Source organism: Podarcis pityusensis (assembly GCF_964106645.2).
Source record: "Podarcis pityusensis genome assembly, chromosome: 5".
NCBI lineage: Eukaryota > Metazoa > Chordata > Lepidosauria > Squamata > Lacertidae > Podarcis > Podarcis pityusensis.
Window position 1 is genome coordinate 99,612,047 of NC_138032.1, and position 26,086 is coordinate 99,638,132.

Below are 26,086 nucleotides of genomic sequence, written 5' to 3' on the forward strand. Positions count from 1 at the left end.
CTTGCTGGTTCCACAGGGCAGAGTGCCGACAATAATAATAAGAAGAGTTTGGATTTGATATCCCGCCTTTCACTCCCCTTCAGGAGTCTCAAAGCGGCTCACATTCTCCTTTCCCTTCCTCCCCCACAACAAACACTGTGAGGTGAGTGAGGCTGAGAGACTTCAGAGAAGAGTGACTGGCCCAAGGTCACCCAGCAGCTGCATGTGGAGGAGCGGAGACGCGAACCCTTTCCCCCAGATTACGAGACTACCGCTCGTAACCACTACTCCACACTGTCTCTCTTTTCTCAATGCAGAAAAACAGGACAAATCGCCTGGGTGGGCAGTGCCTGGCCCACCCACCGCCCTGCAGCAGATGGCCAAGTCCAAGGCCTCACGGCCCCACACACCAAGGCAACTCAACAGAAATCACGGATGCTCAGTTGCCCCATTCCAATGCGAAAAAAATTCACATTGAGGTACAGATAGAGGGGGCCCCGTGCCGCATGGAGCTCAACACGGGCTCAACTCCGTCCATAATCTCAGCACGGAGATTAAGAAAGTTGTGCCCAAGTGGCAGCCCCAAGCTCAGGCTGGCCCCATTCACTCTCCAGGACTTCCAGAAATGCAAGGTCCCCATGATGGGGATGGGAACCTTCAATGTACAATATAGAGGGCGGAAGTGGCATTTAGACTTGATCGTCTGCTTACTGGGATTGGCGTGGTTCAGGCCACTGGGGCTAGCCATCACCGGGGTGAACCGCACCAGCTCCCACGTGGACGCCATATGTAAAGATTTTCTGGAGGTTTTCAATGGGGCGTTGGGACAATATATTGCCCCCCGTCAGCCTACAGCTAGACCCTGCGGTATGACCCATCAGGCTCAAGGCCCTCCGGGTCCCATTCACCCTGAAACCCCACATAGATGAGGAATTGTACTGGCCCAACGGCTCGGTGTGCATCTGCGCAGACTACAAATATACCATAAACAAGGCCCTTATGGTCCATGCATACCCAGTGCCAGTGGTCAGCCATGTCCTCACCACCCTGGCAGGGTCTAAGATTTTTGGCCAGCTAGACTTGGCCCAGGCCTACCAGCAGTTGCTGGTTGATGAGGCCACCGCTGAGGCACAGACAATTGTAATGCACAGGGGCACATTCCAGGTCAAGCGGCTGGAATTCGGCGTCAGCGTGGTGCCAGGCATATTCCAAGATTTTTATTTTTATTTTTATTTGCATTTTATTTATTTGTCAACACTCCCACATTACATCGGCAAACGTTGTCATATCACATTACAGGACCCACTACAATATAATTTCCAACATGTACACAAAAACTACACGAACTTCATATACTTAGAAAGAAAATGAAACAACAACAAAAAGAAAGAACAAAGAGAAAAAACAACCCCCCCCAATCATATACACACCAACACACTAGACTTCCTGTCTTTCCCGCTGTATACGCCTTTCCCACAAATGAATGTACTCTTACCATTGTATATTTCTTTACATATTATCTAATACATTCCTATATCAATATGTGCTCTTAGTCTTATTTCTCAACTCCAACGTCAATCAAATGCTAGCATAGATAGCGAACCTTTACTGTATTTTTGAACATATGTTTTATATCTATCCCTCTTTTCCATAATTTTTTTGTTTTGAATTGCCTCTCAGGGTATTTGTTAACTGCGCCATTTCAGCAAATTTTTGTAGCTTGTACTGCCAGTCCGTTATTGTCGGGGCTTCTTGTTCCTTCCACCCCTTTGCCACCAAAGTCCGAGCTGTGGCCGTTGCATATAAGAATACCTTCCTAAAGGCCTTCGGGATGTCCCTGCCAACAATGCTTAACAGAAATGCCTCTGGTCTTTTTAAAAAAGTTATTCCAAACATTTTTTTCAACTCCTCATAAATTAAACCCCAGAACACTTTGATCTTCCTACATGTCCACCACATATGATACATGTCGCCATTACTCCCACCACACCTCCAGCAAGTATTTGCTAAGTTTTTATACATCTTCGATAGTCTTGAGGGGGTGAGATACCATCTGTGCTGCATCTTTAACATATTTTCTTTGATGTTATAACACGCCGTAAATTTCATATTTATTCTCCAAAGCTCTTCCCATTCGGCCATCATTATTGGACGTCCACAGTCCTGTGCCCATCTAATCATTGTTGCCTTAACCTCCTCCTCCTTAACTACCCATTCCAGGAGGAGTAGATATATTCTCAAAATTACCCAGATTTTATTATTTATTAATTCTGTTTCGAGTTTAGAGGGCTGATTATCAAATCCAATCTTTTTATCTTGTTTAAATATTTTGTATATTTGGTGGTATTCCAACCAACCAGAAAGCTGGTCTTTTATCTCCTCATATTTTCTAAATTTAATTTGGCCATTCTTTTCTAACACTAAAGCATTATATGTTATCCATTCTCCTTTCGTGATCTTCTTTTTTACCGTTGTCAGGGCTGCCTCAAGTCTCAGCTCACAAAAGACCAACGCCTTTCTTTTCTTATATACAAAAGTGTTTATTGCAGTTCATTGTTTGCTTCAGATCCGAGGCGCGCAGCCCTACGTCTGCTAGGCTTAGACCGCTGAAGTCCCTTCTGAATCTGTCCCTGCCCTGCACCAGTTTAAGAGGCTTGCGCTGCTCCACCTCTTTCTCTCTTTCCTTTTCCGCAGGGTCTTTCTGCCCGCTGGGGTTTCGCCCCTCCTGGATTCCTCCGACGCGGAATCAGACTGCTCTTGCCCCCTCCTGCGGGCTTTGGGACCTGGCCCCTCCTCCGGGCTCCCTGTACTTCCGCGCGCCTCTACATTTGAACTTGGCGCGCGCCCCCAACCTCTAACTTTCCTTTTGACAGCTACGCTACTCCCTTCACTACTCCCCTCCCCTTCCGGGAGGGTGGCTTGCTCCGACCTCCCTCCTTTCTCTACTGCCGGAGCCGCCTCCCCTGATACACTGGAACCTCCACCCCCTTCGCTGCACTCTGGCGGGGAGGCTGGTCCTGACGCCCAGCTGCCACTTTGGGATCCCCCGCTGGCCCCCTGCTCCTGACAAGTCCCCCCTGGGGCTCCCCTGGCCTTGACCACCGGCGCCCCCTTCTGGGAATCCTCTGATTCGCTGGAAAGACTCATGGAATCTCTAGAGTCATTGTCATCCTCTTCCTCGCTGTCCTGGGATTCATCCCCATCGCTCTCCATCTCCTGCCTACCCTGTGCCTCTGTCCCTGAACCCCTGACATCCATCCCCCCCTCGAAGCCCCCCCTTCCCCCCTCCCGCTGCTCGGGCGCAGGTTCCGGGAGCTCCATTGTAGCGGGGGTAGACGCTGGATACAGTTCATCGACGTCGATCTCCTCTGCTTCCAGTTCAGTGTATGCGTGCTCGAAACCGGGGTCCTCCCCCAACACATCCAAACCCTTCCCTCCCCCTGTTACTTCAGGCGATGCTGCTTGCCAAGGCCCCCTTCGCCACCCCACTTCTGGTTGATCGTCCCACCAATAAGAGCGGTCCGTGTCCACCCCCGAGCACGATCCCCTTGGAGGGCTCGATTCTGGCGTGGTCTCCTCTGCGGAGGAGAACCCCCGGAAGGTGCTGCCTGAAAGTGTGGGCGTAAAAAGCCAGTCGTCAAAATACTCCTCTGGCATGGGCCTGTGTGGGAAGAGTGCATGGAACTCGTCTTTAAGAAGAGGTTCCTCCAGAGCATAATCTGGCACCCAACTGTTGGCGCTGGCCGGGGTACCTTCCCTGGCGAGGAGGTATTCCACTCCCTCCTCCCCCCATCTCGAGTCCAGAATTTCCGTGACCTCGTTGAGTGTCGGGGTCCTCGGTGACTCCCCCCCCCGGTGACTCTCTACGTGGGTCTGGTGCCGTCCCTGGCTCCTGAAATCTGTGTGGGGCCTTGTAGGGTGTAAGCACCGACCTATGAAAGACCGGGTGCATTCGGGAACCTTCTGGGAGGGTCAACCGAAAAGCTACGGGATTGATCCTGCCCTCAACTTGGTATGGCCCTAACTGTTTGTGTCCTAGCTTCTTCTTAGCTAACGACTTGGCCGGCACCGCCTGGGCTGCTAACCATACCCAGTCCCCCACCTGGATGTCCTCTCCTGCCCTCCTGTGCCTGTCTGCCTGCACTTTGTAGGCGTGTTTAGCTAGTTCCAAGTGCCGTCGTAGCTCCTCGTGGACCTCCTGCAATTCTGCTGCTAAATGCTCAGCTCCCTGCGACTCCCCCTGCGTCGTTGTCTCCAATGCCGGGAAGGTTCTGGGATGTCGCCCATTGTTGGCGAAGAACGGTGACACCCCCGTTGATGCGTGCTTCGTGTTGTTGTAGGCAAACTCGGCCATCGGCAAGTAGTCCACCCAAGTTGCAGGCTTTTGATTGGCGTAACATCGCAGGTACTGCTGCATGATGGCGTTGACCCTCTCCGCTTGGCCGTTGGTTTGCGGGTGTCTCGCCGACGCTAAGTTGATCTTGACATTCAGGATGCCCAGGAGCTTCTGCCAGAAACTGGAAATGAATTGGCGACCCCGGTCGGACAGGATGGACCGCGGTAAGCCGTGCACCCGGAACACGTGGTCTATGAACAGCTTGGCGGTCTGTTCCGCTGTTGCCACCTTCGCGCAAGGAATGAAGTGCGCCATCTTGGTGAACAGGTCTACAACCACAAGCACCGCCGTCTTGCCCCGCGAACTGGGCAGATCAGTAACAAAGTCCAGCGCCACCCGTTCCCACGGCTGTAGTGGCGTCTCCAGTGGTTCCAGCAATCCCGCTGGCTTCTTGTGCACTGGCTTGGACCTCTGACAAATGTCACACCTGGCGACGTAATCCACGACCTCTCCCCGCATCTGGGGCCACCAAAAGTCTCTGGCTACTAAGTCCGCCGTCTTTTCTTTGCCGAAGTGACCCGCGCTGGGTGCGTCGTGTAACTGCTGTAAAACCTTCGCGCGGAGATCGTCTCTGGGCACGTAGAGAGCACCTTTGCGGGTCAGCAGACCGTCGCGTATCTGGAATTCGCCGTCCTTTGCTGTCCCTCTTCGCACCTCCTCCATCTTGGATTGTGCGAAAGGATCCGTCTGTAGCGCGCGTCGTACCGCGTCCAGGTCCACGGCGGCGGAAGCGCACGCCCAAGCTTGCGGTGCGAAAATGTGCCTGGCTGCCACTGGTGCCGCTTCCTCGAGATACTGCGGTTTCCTGGAGAGCGCATCCGCTATGACGTTGTTGTCTCCCGGGATATACTCTATCCGGAAATCGAAATCCGCAAAGAATTCCGCCCATCTCATGTGCCTCTGGCTCTGGAGCTTCGCCGTGCGCCAGTACTCTAGGTTCTTGTGGTCCGTGCGGACCTGCACGGTGTGCTTGGCTCCGATAAGGAAGTGCCGCCACGCCTTGAAAGCCGCGTGGATGGCCAACAACTCCCTGTCCCAGATGGTGTAGTTCTGTTCCGACTTGCTGAGCTTCCGGGAATAGAAAGCGCAGGGCCTCCAGTTCCCTTGCGGATCTTCCTGCAAGAGGACGGCCCCCACTGCTCTGTCAGATGCGTCAGTCTCAACCCGCATGGGCCTGCCGGGATTCACGTGTAGCAGCTGGTCTTCGGACGCGAAGAGACTCTTAAGTCTCCTGAAGGACTGCTCCGCCTGGTCCGTCCAGGTGAACTTTTTCTTCTTGGAACTGAGGGTGTCCGTGATAGCTGCCGTCTCTTTCGCGAAACCCCTGATGAACTTGCGGTAAAAGTTGGCGAAACCGACGAACCTCTGGACCTCCTTCCGATTGCGCGGACTATTCCAGTCCAACACCGCGCGGACTTTGGCGCTGTCCATGGCTAGTCCCTTGTCGGACAGCCGGTAGCCCAGGAAATCCACCTCCGTCACGTCGAACTGGCACTTCTCCAGTTTGGCGTAGAGCCTGTGCTCCCGTAGCCTCTGCAGGACCTCCTTTACGTCTCTCTCGTGAGTCTCCTGCGATTCTGAGAAGATCAGAATGTCGTCGAGGAAGCATACGCACTTCTTGTAGAGGAGTCCTGCTAGCACGTGGTGCATGAATGCTTGGAAACAGTGGGAGCCATTTTGGAGACCAAACGGCATAACTCTGTATTCATAGGTGCCCAGCGGCGTGAACATGGCCGTCTTCCACTCGTCACCTTCCCTCATGCGTATTAGATTGTATGCTCCGCGTAGATCCAACTTGGTGAAGATCCTCCCCTTCCTCACCGTCGCGAGCAGGTCGTCAATCTTGGGCATGGGGAAGGCCTTGGGCTTTGTCATCGAGTTGATGGCCCTATAGTCCACAATGAGCCTTTTTTGGGGTGTGTCCTCCTTCTTCACGAAAAACACAGGACTGCCCCCCACGGCCTTAGATTCTCGGATGAATCCCCGCTTCAAATTGTGATCTATGAACTCCCGGAGTTCCTGCATTTCATCTTCAGACATGGAATACAGCTTCGCAGTCGGCAGCGTCGCCCCTGGTAAGAGGTCAATTGCACAGTCGTAGGGCCGGTGGGGTGGTAATTGGTCAGCTTCCTTTTCACAGAAGACCTCCAAAAACCCCTTGTACTTGTGGGGCACTGCCTGCACCATGCCTAGATGCAACTGCTGCCCTTCCTCCTGGCCCTCCTCCTCCTGGCCTGTCTGGATGCAATGTTGTGCGCAGTAGGACGAACCAAAGGTGAGCTGCCGCTGGTACCACGCTAATGATGGGCTGTGTCTATCCAGCCAACTCATGCCTAACACTATAGGCGTGTCTGACAGTTGGGTGACATTGAAACTGATGACCTCGCGATGATTCCCAATTTTCAGCAGCATGGGTGGCGTCTGTTGTACCACTTGCCCACCCAGCAACTTTCTGCCATCTACCGTGACGACGTTCAGAGGCAGCGTGGCTGGTAGTAGCGCTATGCGATGCTGCTTGATGAACTGCATCCCCACGAAGTCTGCGTTGCTCCCTGAGTCAATCGTAATGGGGACTTCCAGGGTGAGTCCATTAGGTAGCTGGAGAGTAGCAGTGAGCTGCACCACTGGCTTGGGTGGTAAGGGGTCTGTAGGCTGCAAAAGCGCTGGGGACTGCTTCACTGACTTGCCTGGTGGAGCCCCAGCATCTCTGCTTCCAACCAGGCATTCTCGTTTCCCTGAAACTGTTCTCCTTGGAACTCTTCCCCTGTTACTGTTGCTAAGGCTGCAGTGTGCTTCTGGAGCCTCTGGGGACACTCTTTAGCCATGTGTTGTGGACTGTCACAGATGTAACACTTCCTGGTCCCTCTAGGAGGCTTCGCCTTGACTGCTCCGGACGCTGAGGCTCCGGCAGCTGACTGAGCCTTTGCACGACCCAGCTCCATTGGCTCCTCCCCTCCCTTCAGCATAGGCGAGGGATTTGTACGTCCCAGGTCCCTGGGAAGAAGAAAAGGAGGCGCTCTAGCTGGTGGGCGGACGTGACGCCCCTCCTCACTGTGCCAAGGGCGTTCTTCGTGGCGCACCCCTATCGTGAGTGCCCTCTGGACGACGTCTGCTAGGGTTTGAGGTCTGTCTCCCCTAGCCAGCTCATCTTTTACTGAGCCATGAAGCCCCTCCCAGAACAAGTCTCTCACTGCCAGGGAGTCCTTTTCCCAGCCCAGCACATTCAGCAATGCAAAAAAGCGAGAATGGTACTGACGCACTGTAGCCTTGCCCTGCCGCAATCCATGCATCTCCTGGCGCGCCACATCAACGTCAACGGTAGATTGGAAGCAAGCGTCCATGGCTTTGATAAATTCGTCAGAGTCCCTGCGGGCAAGACCATCTTCGCGCCACAAATTGCGTAACCAGGTTCTAGCTTCCCCATGCAAATGGGACACAATAAAGCCTACTTTCTCCTCCTCATCTTTGAAGTCTTTTCGAAGCAAATGCAGCGCGTATAGGACGTCTGCTCTGAAATTGGGATAATGCTTCAGGTTCCCATCGAAGTGGGCTACTAAATTGCCCCCCCTCCTTCCGAGAGCGATTCCCTCTGATCTGGACCCCGGGAACCCCTGTTTGCACGCCTGATCCCACCTGGCTTGCAGATCCTGGCATCACGCTTCTGCTTCGGCAACTGTCTTCTGAGAGACCTGTACTGCAACGGAGAGTTCAGCGACTGCGTTTTGCAGGGTCGTTATCTGCTCCTCAGTAGTCATGTCTGCCAAACTTCGTGAGCTTTGCAAAAAAAATTTTTTGCAGTTTTTTTTTTTTTGAGAAGGGGCTTACTGTCAGGGCTGCCTCAAGTCTCAGCTCACAAAAGACCAACGCCTTTCTTTTCTTATATACAAACGTGTTTATTGCAGTTCATTGTTTGCTTCAGATCCGAGGCGCGCAGCCCTACGTCTGCTAGGCTTAGACCGCTGAAGTCCCTTCTGAATCTGTCCCTGCCCTGCACCAGTTTAAGAGGCTTGCGCTGCTCCACCTCTTTCTCTCTTTCCTTTTCCGCAGGGTCTTTCTGCCCGCTGGGGTTTCGCCCCTCCTGGATTCCTCCGACGCGGAATCAGACTGCTCTTGCCCCCTCCTGCGGGCTTTGGGACCTGGCCCCTCCTCCGGGCTCCCTGTACTTCCGCGCGCCTCTACATTTGAACTTGGCGCGCGCCCCCAACCTCTAACTTTCCTTTTGACAGCTACGCTACTCCCTTCACTACTCCCCTCCCCTTCCGGTAGGGTGGCTTGCTCCGACCTCCCTCCTTTCTCTACTGCCGGAGCCGCCTCCCCTGATACACTGGAACCTCCACCCCCTTCGCTGCACTCTGGCGGGGAGGCTGGTCCTGACGCCCAGCTGCCACTTTGGGATCCCCCGCTGGCCCCCTGCTCCTGACAAGTCCCCCCTGGGGCTCCCCTGGCCTTGACCACCGGCGCCCCCTTCTGGGAATCCTCTGATTCGCTGGAAAGACTCATGGAATCTCTAGAGTCATTGTCATCCTCTTCCTCGCTGTCCTGGGATTCATCCCCATCGCTCTCCATCTCCTGCCTACCCTGTGCCTCTGTCCCTGAACCCCTGACAACCGTGTTTGCTTCAACTGGCAAAATCCAACTTGGGGTCTTTGGTTCTAAGAGTCTTCTATATTTTTCCCAAACTCTAAACAGGGCATTTCTTACTATGTGGTTTGTAAAGCTCTTATGTACTCTATACTTATCATAATTTAAGTACGCAAGCCACCCGTACCAGATGTCATGCCCTTCTATATCTAGTACATCTGTATTACTAAGAAGGAGCCAGTCCCTCATCCATGAAAAGCAGGCAGCCTCATAGTTTAATTTTAAATCAGGGAGGCCAAAGCCTCCCTTTTCATTAGTATCTATTAAGACCTTATGTTTTATTCTTGGTCTTCTCCCTGACGATATGAATTTAGATATTTCTTTCTGCCAGCAGTCGATGCAACCTGTTTTCCCAATAACCGGAATAGTCTGAAACAAGAAAAGCATCTTTGGCAAAATGTTTATTTTAACTGCCAATATAAGGCCCCAAAATGATATTTTTAACTTACTCCACCTCTCCATATCTCTTTTAATTCCTGCCCAGCACTTAACATAATTCTCTTCATAAAGATTAATATTTTTAGATGTCAGCCAAATTCCCAAATATTTGGTTTTTGAATATATTTTTAATTCTGTTAATTTCTCAATTTCCTCTTTTTCTATTGGTGATAGATTTTTTGCTAATAATTTGGTTTTATTAATATTCAATTTAAATCCAGAAACCTTTCCATATTCCTGAATGATTTCCAGCACTTTAGTAAGACTCTCTTACTAAATCCTCAGTTGTTATAATAAGATCGTCCACAAACGCCCTCACTTTATAACTACTCCCCAGCTTTATCACTTTAATATTTTTTCCTCTCTGATTTGTTTATTTAGAATTTCCATTGTTAAGATAAATATTAACGGAGAGAGCGGACAGCACTGTCTGGTCCCCTTGTTAATTTCACATTCCTGAGTTATATTCACATTTCTTATAATTTTATCTTTTTGTTTGGTATATCTTTTTGTTTGTAAAGGCTTGAATACCTTTACAATATTGATCTCCAAATTCCATCTATTGCAACATACCTGTCAGGGAACTGCAGGCAGCGAGGGAGGAAAGAATTAGAGGATACAGGGAACGATCTCCACTGCTCAGTACTGAGTCCTCCTCAGAAGACAGAGAAGAGGATAGTGAGTCTGGGGAGGAAGGGGTGCTTCAGAGAGAGGGGGATCCACGTCACAGGGAAAAATGGAAGGGGCTGAGCCGTTGGTTGTGTTGGTCTCGAGGGAGAGGGAAAAGAGAAACTAGTCAGAGCAACGCGTCATGAGAGACGGATCGCTTTGTTTATTCTGCATGTAATCTTGTCAAAAGGAAATAAAGAAAGGAATTTATGGCTGGCTGCCGGGAGTGTTTTCTCTGCTAAGTGCAGCAATGCGTGCAGCTGGCTAGCTGACAATACCCTTCATAAACTTCCAGGATACACTGTCAAAGGCTTTCTCCGCGTCCACTGCCATTAAAATGGCTGGCTTATCTATTCTTAAATCCAGGTATTCCAGCAGATTTTTAATATTTCTTTTTATTACTCTGGATCTGTCTACTGGGGAGAAAGCCTGCTTGATCACTATGGATAATCTTTTGGAGGATTCTTTTTGTTTTTTCAGCTAAAATATATGCGTATAATTTATACTCATTATTCAGGAGCAACATGGGTCTAAAGTTAGTTATTGCTTGCTGATCTGTTCCCTGTTTCGGAATTAGTGTAATAAAACTTATGACTCAGGCATCTCGCCCTCTTTCAGAATGTTATTCATAATATTTTTGAGAGGTTCAGAGAGAACATCCTCTAATTTTTTATAATAAATGGCTGGGAGGCCATCCGGTCCTGGTGTCTTTCCAGACTTAGATTCCTTAATGGCCCTTTGGATTTCAAATGCTGTAATGGGCGAGTTCAGGACTTCTCTTTGTTCATTAGTTAATTTCGATAAGTTGTTTTGGTCTAGATATTCTTTTACCTCTTCTGTTGTTTCTCTTCCTTCTTTATAGAGTTCTTTATAAAATTCCGCAAATCTTTTTTCAATTTCCTTAGGGTTACTTATTATTTTGTCCCCAATTTTGATTTTATTAATTATCCTTTCATCACATTCTTTTTTCTTTAGCTGCCAAGCCAGTAATTTGCCTGGCTTGTTAGCAAACTCAAAATTTCTCTCTTTCATTAATCTTAATTTCCATGCCATTTCTTCATTTATTATCATAGAATATTGTGACTGTAGTATTTCTCTTTATTTCCCCATTATCTGGTCTTTTATATAATTCTATTTCATTTTTCCTGATCTCTTCTACCACTTCTTGCTTCTTCTTTTCTTTCTGTTTTCTTTGAATTGAGTTTTGCTGTATAAAAAATCCTCTAAGGACAGGTTTGCTGGCATCCCAAACGATCTTTAAGTCAATCACCTTATTTAAATTGAAATCGAAAAATTCTTTTAAAGTCTTTTTGGCTTTGTCTAATATTTTTTCATCTTTTAATAGCCTCTCATTTAACCTCCATCTAAATACTCTTTTCCCCCTTCAGCCAGACAAATACTGCATTATGATCCGATAATGTTTTAGGTTGGATTTCAGTCTTAAATATTTTTGGGATTAAATCTTTTGATACCCAAATTGTGGCTATTCTTCCGGTTGTGTTATTGGGATATGAAAAGTATGTGAATTCTTTCTTAAATGGATTTTGAGTTCTCCAAGCATCATCTATATTCAACATTTCTGTTAACTGAAAGAAGGTTTTTGGTAATTTCATTTGTTTTCTTTTTGGGTTTTTTTTAGTTCTATCCAGATCTGGGGCTACCACTCCATTCTGATCCCCTAGTAATATAATCTTTTCTCCCATATGCTCCAAGATATTCCAAGATCTAATGGACTCTCTCCTCAAAGGAATTCCTGGTGTCACCCCCTTCTTCGATGATGTGTTGATCGCCAGGGCTATGCCAGGGGAGTTTGGGGATCAACTCTGCACTGTCCTGCCCTGTTTCCAGATGGACGGCCTCAAGCTAAAGTGGGGAAAGTGTCTGCTAGGAGTGCAACAGGTGGAGTTTCTGGGATTTACGGTGGATGCAGATGCGGTCCACCCAGCTGGGGACAAAGTGCAGGCTATTTGCGACACCCTGGCACATAAGGGTAAGGCTGAACTCCAGGCCTTCTTGGGACTATTGAACTTTTACCATGCCTTCTTACCTCATAAGGCCGCTGCAGAGCCCCTACACAGACTGTTAGACAAGTGGGCCCCATGAGTGTGGGGGCAGTGCCAGGAGGCAGCGTTCCAAGCAGTCAAAGACTTGCTCGTCTCAAACTCAGTCCTGGCACACTTTGACGAGAGGCTGCTGCTGGTGCTGGCATGTGATGCCTCGCCCTACTGTGTTGGCGCTGTCCTGGGGCACCAACTCCCAGATAGGAGAGAGGTGCTAGTAGCATACTTTTCCCAGACCCTCTCCACAACCAAGAGGAACTACCCGCAAATTGTCAGGAGTGCGTGCAGGAGCCAGGCCCTGTGACTGGTAGGGCTTTACAGGACTGGGGCTTTCCTAAGTTTGTTCTGAAGAGGCAAGGCGTGGCCGCACAGGTGAGGCCGATTGGTAACTCACAGCACCTGGCTTCCTGATCCTCAGACCCTTGGCTCCTTGACCCCTGGTTTCCTGCCTCTGGGACCCTTGGTTTCCGGACTCCACCCCACCTTCTTGCCCCCAGTCCCAACGTCCTCAGCTGGGACTTCGACTGCTCGTAAACCGGACCATGACACAAATAGACAAAAAGGGCCTGGCAATTGTGAAGGGAGTCAAGAAATTCCACGATTTATTGTAAGGATGGACCTGTTCGCCCCCGGGTAAGCAGACCCCTCAAGTACTGTCATCCTGCACCCTCAGGTGGTCGATTTTCCTCACAGGACACCAGTATACACTGGACCACCGATCCGGGAGGACGATGGGCCATGCGGACACCCTCAGCAAGCTGCCACTACCAGAGACCAGCCCTGACCCAGTGCCTGCACAAGAGGCCATGAGCCTGGAACAGCTTCCCGACCAACCCATTCAGGCACCAGAAGTAGCACACCACTCCACAAAGGATAAGGTCATTGGGTCCTGGACTGGGTGTGGCGGGGATGGCCCAACAGCAACCCCTGGCTGGAATTTGCGGGCTACACGACCAGCAAACACGAGCTTTCAGCCCACAAGGGGAAGCAGGGTGGTCATTCCCCAGCCCCTCCGCCAAAAGGTCCTCACAGCCCTACACGAGACATACCCCAGGGTAGTGAGAATGAAGGCCCTTGCAAGGAGTTGTGTGTGGTGCCCAGGGATCGATGGGGAGATTGAGGCCTGGGTTAAATACTGCCAGACCTGCCAGGAGTCCCGCCCGGATCCCCTGAGGGCCCCCGTCCAACCCTGGTAGTCCGCCTGAGCACCATGGTCCTGCCTGCATGTGGACTTCGCGGGCCCCTTCTAGGGAAGAACCTTCTTCATAGTGGTGGACTTATACACCAAATGGCTGGAGGTCACCCTGGTTACTGTCCACTTCTATGGTTGCAGCCATCCAAGTATTATGGAGCCTGTTTGCGACCCACAGGCTCCCTGACACCCTCATCTCGGACAACAGAACAGCATTCATGTCAGAGGAGTTCCAGACTTTCACAGTGCAAAGCGGCATCCGTCACGCACGATAAGCACCGTTCCACCCTGCCACCAACGGCCAGGCAGAGTGCATGGTGCGGACCACCAAGGACACCCTCTGCTACATGACGCAAGGGGACTGGGAGTACCGCCTCGCTGCATTTCTTCTAGCCCAGCACAGCACCCCCAGCATGACGACCAGCCAGAGCCCAGAGGAACTACTCATGGGTCAGTGCCCCACAACAAGACTGGACCGCCTTCACCCCAACAGAGCTCAGGATGAGGCAGTGAAGGGGGAGCAAGGACCCCCGGGCCTTCTGGGCCCCAGACCCAGTGTACACAAAGAACTTCGGGCCTGCATGGGTCACCAGGGCGACATGTCCCATGCCTTACGACGTATTAACAGAGGGGGGGCAATGCTGGTGCCGCCACTGCGATCAACTATCGTGATGATTCTGGGGGGAAACTAGGAGGAGAGCTGGACAGAGGAATCCCAAGGGGACTGCTGGGAGGTGAGGCCCATAAAACAGGAGGAACGGGCAAGGGAGGCAGAACCAGTAAGCCCAGCGGTGACCCCCGAGGCCGAGCGGCCAAAGGAACCAAAGCCACATCCGAGCAGACCAACGGCGCCCAAGCCAATGGCCCCATCACAGCCGGCAGCCCCGGAACAAGAGCCGGAACCAGGAACCCCTACCGAGGGACACCCCAGACCACAATGCATATGTAGGCAACTGGCATACCTTGATGGCTATGAATTAGAGGTGAGGGGTGTTATGTACTAAGCCTGGAACCTAGAACAATAGGCAGGTAGGATACTAGGATGCAACAACTGATTAGCCTTCGCAAGGGGACTGGGAGTACCGCCTTGCCGCATTTCTTCTAGCCCAGCACATAATCAACCAGTCACGCAGTACTCATTGTGTACATAATGTGGTTTGGGGGAAAATTCAATCACTGTTCCTATGAGCTGAAATAAAGAGCATAAAATTGCCGCATTTTTTGCTGCACAAGACACCTTTTTTTTCCTCCTAAAAAGTAAGGGGAAATGTCTGTGCGTCTTATGGAGTGAATGTGTGGTCCCTGAAGCCAAATTGCCCGAGTGCAGAGGCGAAAATCGGATCGTGCGTCATGAGGAGGGAAGGCTGCAGAGAGGAGGCTGTTGGGGTTCCTGTATCGGGCATATTTTGGTGTGTCTGTGGAGGCGTGTGAGTCGTGTTGCTGCACGGGAGAGTGTGTGGTTAAAGGGGGCGTTTGAGTGTCCTTGTGTGTGGCGCCTCTCGATCGCTGTACAGCATCCCAAGGCTACCATCTGTTCATCAGCCCTGTTCCCCTTGCCTAATTATTGTAGCGCCTTCCTAAGGATTCAATTGCGACTCCTACTTTGTTTTGTGCTCCCCACCACATACGGTTTTAACTGGGCGGTTAAAGTCAGCCGCTGCTCCCCGCCTTTTGCTCTTGTCCCTTTCTGGCAGGGAGCGCACAGCTGCAGTGAATTCCTTTCCTGCCCTCTGCCTCAGGGTCTTACTGCCCACCCTCTTGTATTTTCGGTTGTTGTGTTTGCTCGGAATGGGCCAGCGAAGGCCCATTCCCCTTGCTCAGCGTGTCTGCTTGCTGCGAGGTGACGCGGCTAGGAAGGAATTAGCAGGTGGACACGATCCTTTCCCCTTCCATTGCTCAGCGCCGGCCGCGGCACCGTCACCTCGCAGCAAGCAGACACGCTAAGCAAGGAGATTGGTGGCAGACAAATGCAACAAAGAGCAGGGAAATCCCCTGCCCTCGCGGCAAGCAGAGGGGAAAGGATTGTGTCCTTCCTGCTAATTCCTTCCTAGCCACACTGCGCACAGGCTCCAGCCCACACGGCTCAGTTTCCGGCAGCTAGGAGCGCAACTGGCAGCTGCCGCCGCCGCCTCCTCTCTGTGCTGCTGCTGCTGCTGCTGCTGTGTCTAGGGAAGCATGCCAGGGACGCGCAGGCAGCCGGAAAACATGCAGGTGGGGGAGAGAGGGGGAGGCTAGCTTGGGGGGGGGAGGAGAGAGCTTCTGCCTTCCTTTCCTCCCTTCCCTTAAACCCCTCTCCTGCATCATTAGCCACCTCCTTCTCCACACGCCCCACGCGTGCTCCTTGTCCCTTCAGTGTTTTTCCTTCCCTCCCCACTTAAAACTCCTATCCTACAACATTTGATTCAGAATATTTTTTTTCTTGTTTCCTCCTCTAAAAACTAGGTGCACCTTATGGTCAGGTGCACCTTATGGAGTGAAAAATACAGTACTACTTGACTCTGAGTTCATTTCACTTAGCTTCACATAATAAGAGAGGAATGTGGCAAGGAAGGAGTGGCAACTTTCCTTGGTGCAGTTAAGGCAATCTCCATTTGTCCTAGAGCCAAGATGGAAGAATGTGGGCTGCTTTCCTGTGGAATCATTTTCACTAATGTAAATGACTCTGCAGCAGAGTAAATAGTTAGGATTAAATCTACAGGAGAGTCCATTGCTTTTATCCAAACGTTACTCCCTCGCAATGTCAACTGAGAGTAAGATTGCCTTTGGCAAATAGCAAACACTCTTCCTTTATATGCAACTTTAATTGCAGATGATATAAAGGCAAGGCTTCCATTTGGTGGCGGGGGGGGGGGGGGGTTTAAGCCTTCCCTTCACTGATCAGAATCGTTGTGAAATCCACTCCTTGCAGTAATGGGCATGAGGAAAAAGGCTTCCATTGGTGAAAATGGGGGTTTCCTCCCTAATTGTCAGTGGGTGGCTGGGTGGGGTGGCAGATTTCATGGAGACTGCAGCTGGAGAGGAAAGGCTTTAACCAGCCCTCCCTGAGATCCTGACACTCAGTATGGTTTTTTCTAAAAAAAGAAACCCTACAAAGTGATTGCTAGAAAGAAAGAAAGCAAACAACAAAGAACAAGTGGAGGTAAAAAAAAGAACCTCTAGGATTCAAAGCCAGAAATTTAAAATAATGTCTTATTGATGAGAGAGATGATTCATGGTTCATGTTGATACAAGAATGAATGTCAAACTCAAAATAGGCAAAACAAAGGCATTTGAAATCCTGCCTTTCCATCAAAAATGCCTAAGCCTAAAACAATAAGATCCACAGAATCAAAATAATCTCCACAATAGAAAAACTCTGTTAAACGTTGTTCACATAACAGCATCTGAACTTTTTATTTTATGAAACACCCAAACACTTAAGTTAAATTAAAACTCTTACACACACACACAACACCACTGCCACCTTACTTTTAAGAGTAAATTTAGTGTGCTGTCAGTTTTAATTAATAATAAAATAATTGAATTATTAATTTAACAAAATATAAATGAAACATCTTTTCCACATATTCCAAACCTGACCACTTAAAACTTCCAGTGAGATCTTTACCATATTTATTTGGAAGTATGCCTACTAATTTCCATGGGATTAGATGAAATGGCTTGGAATAAATAGAAGAAATGTGTTTTTCTGGGGATTTCTCCCTGTTTTTTAACAGGACAAATGGGAAAACTGGGGGTGGGGGACACACAAACACACTCAGGATTTATTTTTTTAGAATGCGTCAAATGCTTTTTAAACCAGTGCTTTCAAACTGAGCCAACTGGCACTGATCAAAGTTCTTAGATTTAAATGAAAGCTAGCTAGGTCTGTTAATGATACCATTGCCACACAGTGTTTGTTTGGGTTGCTAAACAAGCAACATCATTCAGACTCAATCCTGGGAAAGTATCTTATGACAGTGAATTCCATAAACTACTTCCATAAATTAAGGAGCATATTATGGGTAAAAACAAATGTAGTTTTCCTTCTTTGTGACTCAAATCACATATGAATGCTGTGCATGTACATCTCACTGTCACATACTTGGGGCAAGTCTCTGTCACTTGGATAGCATAGCCTATTGTTCTGTCCTGTCCCCCCCCCCCCCCAACAAACGGGTGCAACATCAATGAACAGCATTAGAGCCACCCCTCAAATCTCCGTTTGGATGGGCTATTCAGACACCAGCAGAATCAGTGTGTGGGAGATGGTGTGGAACTGAGTGATGAAAGATTATATGGCAGTGGGAAATTGGTTGGATCCCTTGTTAAAAGCAACTTTCCAGAGGTCCTGGGCCAGGTTCACTCCCCCGTCTTGGCCCCAGCTGGCTACTGGCTTTGTTCCTTTGGCAGAGAGGAGCCGTCAGTCTCCTTGGTGTAAAGCACATAGCACTTGGCTCCTGATAGATGAGGCAGGAAGCATGGTGCAGAAGTGTGGCTGAAGCACAGCTGCATTTTGGCAGTAGGTAGGCACTTTAGGGGAGCTGCTTGCCAGCTGGCATCGTTCGTTAGCCTGTGCCTAGAACTGGGCAAAAGAGATAAGGACCTGGAACCATCTTCAACCATAACAAGAAGTAGGGCTTGTCCACTGTTCTCTCTGAACAATAGAGAGGTTAGTCTAGAAGTGTATAAAATTATTGGGTGGATTGAGTGGGTGGAGAAAAGTTTTTCTCCCTCTTTCATAGCACTAGAACTTAAGGACAGGCAATAAACCAAATGTTGGAAGATACAGGGCAGACAAAAGCAGGTATTTCTTCATGCAGCTCCTAGTTAGACTACAGTGGTACCTCTGTGTAATGGCTTAGGTTTTTCCTACAGAAGCGAGGCAGCTCCGGCAGTAATTATCTCAGATTTATTGCTTAAACACGCAAATCACTGCGGAGTTCAGCAGAGGCGTAGGAAGGTCAGGTGGTACCCAGTGCAGAAAATTTGTCACCCCATCCCCGACATTGATTTTTTTTTTTTGCCTGCAAAAATGGTTTTATGTTATTTCATATTTTCTTACAAAGGAATGTGGATTCTGAGCCTCTGATAACAACTAGGTGACTATGGACCGATACTTAAATCTACAGGATGGATTGTGTTTTGGCTTGTGTTATTTTATTTATATTTATTGTTTATTTATTTAATAAAATTTATTTTAAAAAACCCTGCAAAGTGGTTTACCAAAACAAAAAACAAAAAAACACCACAGCAGTAAAATCAAGAAAAATTAATAATCCTACTTTAAAACATACAAAAGCTAAAATATTAAGATTAAGATTACTTCAACTTCCTAAGCATCTAGGTATGCTTGCCTAAAGAAGAATGCTTTTAGCAGGTGCCTGAAAAGAGTCTAGCAAAGGCACATGCTTTGTTGAAATTTCAGCCTTCACAACATAGGAAAACAGCTAAGTAAACAGCTATTTTTGTGGAGGAGGGTCAAGATATTAACTGATATGCATGAAATTTCATATGTAGCTATATAATCCCTAGTGTAGTAAGATAAGACCTTAATTTTTTTTAAAAAAAGTTTTTTATGAACCACCCTAGCAGGGCAGTAATTGTTCCTTGATAATTTGTCACCCCCCTCCATGATGGCACCTGGGGAGACCCGCCCCCCCTTTCCTACGCCCCTGGAGCTCAGTCCTCGGCATCTTCTCCCAAGTTTGCTGTTGCTGAGTCTGAGCTCCGCCTCTTCCCTCCCCAGCAACGAAAACCCCACTTTCTCTTTCTTTCTCTTTCCCGCCTCTCACGTATTCTCTCGAGCCCACGTGTCTTTGGGCAGGCTATTTCTGGTGTTGCTGTCTGAGTCTGAGCTCAAATTTACGTCTGTGTGTTCCCCCTCGGATTCTCCCCTTCCTGTTCTTTGAGATCAGGCTCCTACTTAGCTCGGCTGCTCCTCTCCCACTTCACATTCCAGCCTAATCTTATCTCCCTGCATCCCAGCTTTCTCAGCGGAGGCACAAAAGGCACTGAGCTGACACTCTGGTTACGAACTTAATTTGTTCTGGAGGTCCATTCTTAACTTGAGGTACCACTTCAGCTAATGGGGTCTTCCGCTGCCGCCAGGCTGTTGGTGCGCGATTTCTGTTCTCACCCTGAGGTAAAGTTCTTAACTCGAGGTACTACTACTTCCGGGTTAGCGGAGTCTGTAGAATCATAGAATCATAGAATCATAGAGTTGGAAGAGACCACAAGGGCCATCGAGTCCAACCCCCTGCCAAGCAGGAAACACCATCAGAGCACTCCTGACATATGGTTGTCAAGCCTCTGCTTAAAGACCTCCAAAGAAGGAGACTCCACCACACTCCTTGGCAGCAAATTCCACTGTCAAACAGCTCTTACTGTCAGGAAGTTCTTCCTAATGTTTAGGTGGAATCTTCTTTCTTGTAGTTTGGATCCATTGCTCCGTGTCCGCTTCTCTGGAGCAGCAGAAAACAACCTTTCTCCCTCCTCTATGTGACATCCTTTTATATATTTGAACATGGCTATCATATCACCCCTTAACCTCCTCTTCTCCAGGCTAAACATGCCCAGCTCCCTTAGCCGTTCCTCATAAGGCATCGTTTCCAGGCCTTTGACCATTTTGGTTGCCCTCCTCTGGACATGTTCCAGTTTGTCAGTGTCCTTCTTGAACTGTGGTGCCCAGAACTGGACACAGTACTCCAGGTGAGGTCTGACCAGAGCAGAATACAGTGGCACTATTACTTCCCTTGATCTAGATGCTATACTCCTATTGATGCAGCCCAGAATTGCATTGGCTTTTTTAGCTGCCGCGTCACACTGTTGACTCATGTCAAGTTTGTGGTCAACCAAGACTCCTAGATCCTTTTCACATGTACTGCTCTCAAGCCAGGTGTCACCCATCTTGTATTTGTGCTTCTCATTTTTTTTTGCCCAAGTGCAATACTTTACATTTCTCCCTGTTAAAATTCATCTTGTTTGTTTTGGCCCAGTTCTCTAATCTGTCAAGGTCGTTTTGAAGTGTGATCCTGTCCTCTGGGGTGTTAGCCACCCCTCCCAGTTTGGTGTCATCTGCAAATTTGATCAGGATGCCCTTGAGTCCATCATCCAAGTCGTTGATAAAGATGTTGAATAAGACCGGGCCCAAGACAGAACCCTGTGGCACCCCACTAGTCACTCTTCTCCAGGATGAAGAGGAACCATTGATGAGCACCCTTTGGGTTCGGTCAGTCAGCCAGTTACAAATCCACTGAGTGGTAGCATAGTCAAGACCGCATTTTACCAGCTTCTTTACAAGAATATCATGGGGCACCTTGTCAAATGCCTTGCTGAAATCAAGGTAGGCTACATCCACTGCGTTCCCTTCATCTACCAGGCTTGTAATTCTGTCAAAAAACGAGATCAGGTTAGTCTGACATGACTTATTTTTCAGAAATCCAGGCTGACTATTGGTGATCACAGCATTCCTTTCTAGGTGCTCACAGACTGTTTGCTTAATGATCTGCTCCAGAATCTTCCCTGGTATTGATGTCAGACTGACTGGGCGGTAATTATTTGGGTCCTCTCTTTCCCCCTTTTTGAAAATAGGGACAACATTTGCCCTCCTCCAGTCTGCCGGGACTTCGCCTGTTCTCCAGGAATTCTCAAAGATGACTGCCAGTGGTTCTGAGATCACATCTGCCAGTTCTTTTAATACTCTTGGATGCAGTTCATCTGGCCCTGGAGACTTGAATACATCTAAACTAGCCAAGTATTCTTGTACTATCTCCTTAGTTATTCTGGGCTGTGTAACCCAAAGTGTTTGTAACCCAAGGTACCACTGTATAGCCTTTGCTGCTACAGGAGACAACAATGACCACCAACCTGCATGGCTCTAAAAGAGACTTATTGGTAGCAACTAGCCAAACCGGCTGGGCTCTACCTCCACAATTTGTGTGGCACTGTGGGTTAAACCACAGAGCCTAGGACTTGTCAATCAGAAGGTCGGCGGTTCGAATCCCCCCGACGGGGTGAGCTCCCATTGCTCGGTCCCTGCTCTGCCAACCTAGCAGTTCGAAAGCTCTTCAAAGTGCAAGTAGATAAATAGGTACCGCTCTGGCGGCAAGGTAAATGGCGTTTCTGTGCACTGCTCTGGTTCACCAGAAGCGGCTTAGTCATGCTGTATGCCGGCTCCCTCGGCCAATAAAACGAGATGAGCGCCATAACCCCAGAGTCACTCACGACTGGACCTAATGGTCAGGGGGCCCTTTACCCTTTACCTTAGCCAAACTGGCTGGGCTCTACCTCCACAATTTGTGTTTCGTATTTTTGTTTTTATGTTTCTGTGATATATTGTTGTGGCACAATCACTTCTGAGTACTCTGATTCAGACCAGGAACAGGAAGTACTTAAGGAAGAGGACTTGGGGGGGGATGAGACAATGGAGTAGAGGCCTTTCAACACCCCTTCACCTCTTTGCTTCCAGATGGATCTTCAGATAAGGCAGGAGTCCCAGAGGCCACCTTCCTCTTACCTGTGGAGGAGACAAGTCTGACAAGGTCTCCCAGAGAGAGGTGCACATCAAGAGAATAGAGGAGTCTCCTCTCCCTAGGCAGAGCCCATCTTCAAGACATTATTCCCACAGGAACAAGGATTATTGTGAGTAGCTGGGCATTTTCTGCCTCTGCTTAAAAGCTTGATAGGTAGGCAGGGAAACTTAATAAAAGAACTTCACCACTCCCATGCAGTCTTGAAACCTTTGTTACTGATCAGGACCACTGAACCTTGGTAGTGACCCTGAACCAGGCTTTGTTGCTATTCCTTTGTTTTTTAGAGTGCATAGACTATATTCTGTTCTGATTGGAGTTGTAGTCCAAAAACAGCTGGAGACACAAGTTTGGGAAACCGTGACTTCAAAAGCTTGATAGGTGGGTCTGCAAACTTGTTGGAACAATTTTGCTACTCGTGAACAGTCTTGTTACCCATGTTCAACTTATGAGACTCGGCCTTGCTCCTGGTCTCACACTCATCAATCACCCGCAGACTGTATATGACTACAGAGTTTGTATTGCTAGTCTGCTTTTAATAAAGATCACTCCCCTACTTACAAGTAAGTGCACTTGATGTTGTGATTTGAGCAGGGCACTTACTTCTGTAAGTAACATCATCACGTGCAGTATGTCTTTCTTCTTGTTACAGAGTTTGTATCCAGAGATAACCGTGTCCCACTGGTTCTTTCAATTCCACGAGGGTTTGATTATGCCCACTATATCTCTGTTGCCCTCTAAGACCATCCATTGAGCTTGTTGTGGATCAGAGTCTCCTAGCATGAGCAGGTATACATTTAGATACAGTGTCTCTCTCCAAATGTTCTTTGCACTTGCAGTTTAGCCTCTGGTGCTAGCCTCTCTGAACTGCTATTCTATGCCCCTGTACTCTCAATGCCTGGTTCTACCCCTCACTGAAACATGCCTACTTTTTTTTTGCCTTCCATCTTCATCCTGGTGGGAGATTTGTTCTGAACTAGACCCTCCCCAGCCTTTGTCAATGCCCCCCCATTCAAAAAACTTTTCTGCAGTTTGCTCTAATCCTGGTTCTAGTTGAGCCTGTGCCTTTTGTTTGGGCTCGACTCGTCCCAAAATGTCTCCCAGTGTCCAAACCCCTCCTTCTGCTACTGCTGTCTCATTTAATTTGTCTGAGTGCAGTTTAATTAATTACTTTTTTAGCATGGAGTTCATACAAAGGGCATTTTGTTAGTGAATGTACCTAGAATCTCGTAGGGTTGGCTTGCTCTGTTTGATACAACTCATTGATTAGGTAATCAAGTAGGATTGGCAGGTCTCTGAGTGTGGACCCATGTACACATGACCCCCTTTAGGTATTCATCATTGCTCCTCACAGCTGGCCTTTAAAATATCTGAAGAGCACTTTATTCTCTGAGTGGTTTTTGTACTGCCTGCAGATCACAGTACATATTGGTTTATTTTATTTATCAAGTAGTTTCAGTTAACTATGAACATTGTGATAGACTGGTGTTCAGTTGCCCTGCCCTTTCATCTTTCTAAATTGCTAGTTAAATGGATTGTCACATTATGCTTAACTCCACGCTAATTATTGGGATCCCTGACTAAGTAATTGTGGCTCTAAGCTTGCAGTGTGTATTGAACAGCTGAGTATAGTGTGTGTGCCCCATGAACTGCCTTTTGTGTGCAGAGGGAAAGACCAGCATAAACTCATGGATAGATACTGGAATGTGTTGTTGCATTTTTATTTTCTTTGGATTTTAAAATATTCTGCTGGGAGTCACTTGAATTGCTTTTAACTCTGGCTCTCTGGTAGATCAGTTTCTATTTTTTTGGAACCCTCTTTCCTCTGGGCCCTGGGGCTTGGCTCTTCTCACTGAGGAGTGTGGGCTTAGTTTTGAGGATGAGATTGGAGGTACTTTCTTTGAAAACACACCAAAAAAGGAGTCAAAGTCAGAAAAGAATTTTGCACCTTTTTCAAATGCCACTCTGCTGCAGGTAAAAAATTTAACAGCTTGTGTGAGATACATCTAGAGCCAATAATAATTTGACTGACATGCTTTGGCACCAAAGTGTCTATTTAAGCCTGCCCACAAGATGGACCTTTTGTTAAAAAAACTTTTAGGCAGCGTCTGGTATTTTTGTATGTTCACTCTTGCAAAGATTAATTTGCATTTGCTGGGTTTAAAAAACGTTTGCTGAAACTGGTATGCCTAGCTAGCAGAAATTGGTTCTTCAGGAATTACTGCTAATAGTATTGGTATAAAATCTGCAATTGCTGAAGTCCATCAGAATTATTTCCATAAATATTTGGTTCATGCTGTCAGAATGCTTGTTCCTCGTTACCCTTCCCCCACAACCCATTCTTGTCTTGAATTGGAATTAAGGTTAGACTGCATTTTTATGAGCTCAGTGAGCTTCCAACTTCTCAAAGCCACAGGACCATATATTTGTTTTTCACTTGGTTTTATGTCATCTAAAAAGAACTAGGATTTCTTAGGATTCATTCTGTTACGTTTTATGGCAGGAGGACTGCAGAGCTGTGTTGATATCACAGAAAGTGATTGTATTGTCTCATATTATCAGTGATCATATTATGAGCTGTCAAAAGCCATATTATAATGCAGCATCAATTGCAAAATGCATCCATAACAAAATTAATTCAGTTCAGGATACTCTAACAAATGTTTTGCAATCCAAAACTTTATGCCTAAAATTGCTTAGGTACAATCTGCTCCCTTATTAAAAATCCCTCTGCTCTGAAGTTGCTAGTCAAACTTTTTGTTCTTAAATCTGAGAGTAACATTCAACATTCCACATCTTGTTTAGCAAGAAGATCACAATCATCCATGATCTTATAATGCTGGAGGCTGTGGATCTGGCATGTATTACCAAGACCTGGGAGGAGTTTTCTAACCCGACTGTACCCACCTGGATGCACAGTGAAGCATCAGCACAGGCTGCAGGGTTATGATGGGGGTGGGGAGTTGCTGTGGTCCATAGAACTTCCATCTTCATTAGAAGGAAATCCATCTGTCTGTGAGGGTTGGCATTTGGTGTCAGGAGAAGGAGAAAGTAAACTAGGGCTGCTGATAGTGTCCTGTCCACTGCGCTGCCCTGTGGCTTTTCTGACCAGGATAGCAGAGGTGGTCTTGGGTGTGGTGGTGGAGGAAGCCAGAACAATCCTTCTGGGTGGTTTCTATATCCATGCTGGGGCTGCCTCTAGTGTTCCAGCCTGGGCCATGATGGCCCCCACGATGACCCTGGGACTGTCTCAAGTTGTCATTGGTCTGACACATAGGGTAGAGCATGGGAGTAACCAGGATTTTTTTGGGGGGAGGGCAGGACTTTTGTTGGGGGGGGCAGAACCAACATGATTGGTCAGTTAAGTATTTCTATTGTTTTATTTGATGGGGAGGCAGCTGCTCCCCCTGCTACTCCCATGGGGCGGAGCACACACTCAGTTTGGTTTTTGCTCTGGATGGAGGAGGAGATGACCTGCAGATGGGGGCTGATGGATGTTACCCCGTTCTCCTGGTCTTACCTCCCTTTCATTTTTATTTATGCTATTTTCATGGCTAAAGTTTTCCAATGTTTAGACATGTTTTGGTATTGGTTTGCAAGTGCGTTCCTGCTGTGTTTTACTCTTCACATGTTCAAACTCTAGCCCCAACATCCCCAATGCAAAGGGTTGTCATATTTCAAGAGGTAAAAATCTGGACACAAAAAGTTGTTTAGGGCAATCACCCAATAGCCCCTCCACTGCCACCAAACCCCAGGTCACCCACACCAGAGCCTGAACCAGAGCTGCCCATGTACATTAAAAAAAAACAAAAAAAACCAACCCAAAATCCAGGACATTTGCTTTAAAATGTAAAATTCCCCCTGGATGGGCATGTGAGACCCCCAAAAGAGGAAATGTTTGGGAATTCCCAGACATATAAAACCCTACCAGTGCACCAGCTGATATTAGTATAGTGGTCTAAAGAGAGTTTTTAAGTATGTTGAGTTGAACATATTGAGAAACTCCCTGCAGTCTGAAAACTTAGTGACCTGACACTAAGTAAAAGCAAAGCAAAAGAAGTGCCATGGTCAGATCACTTCCTGGTGCAACTGGACTTCTCCGTGACCCTTCCCCTCTGCAGGGAGGTGGGACCGATTCAGATGGTCCGCCCCCTCCACTTAATGGATCCAAATGGTTTCCAGAGAGTGGTAGGGGATGCTT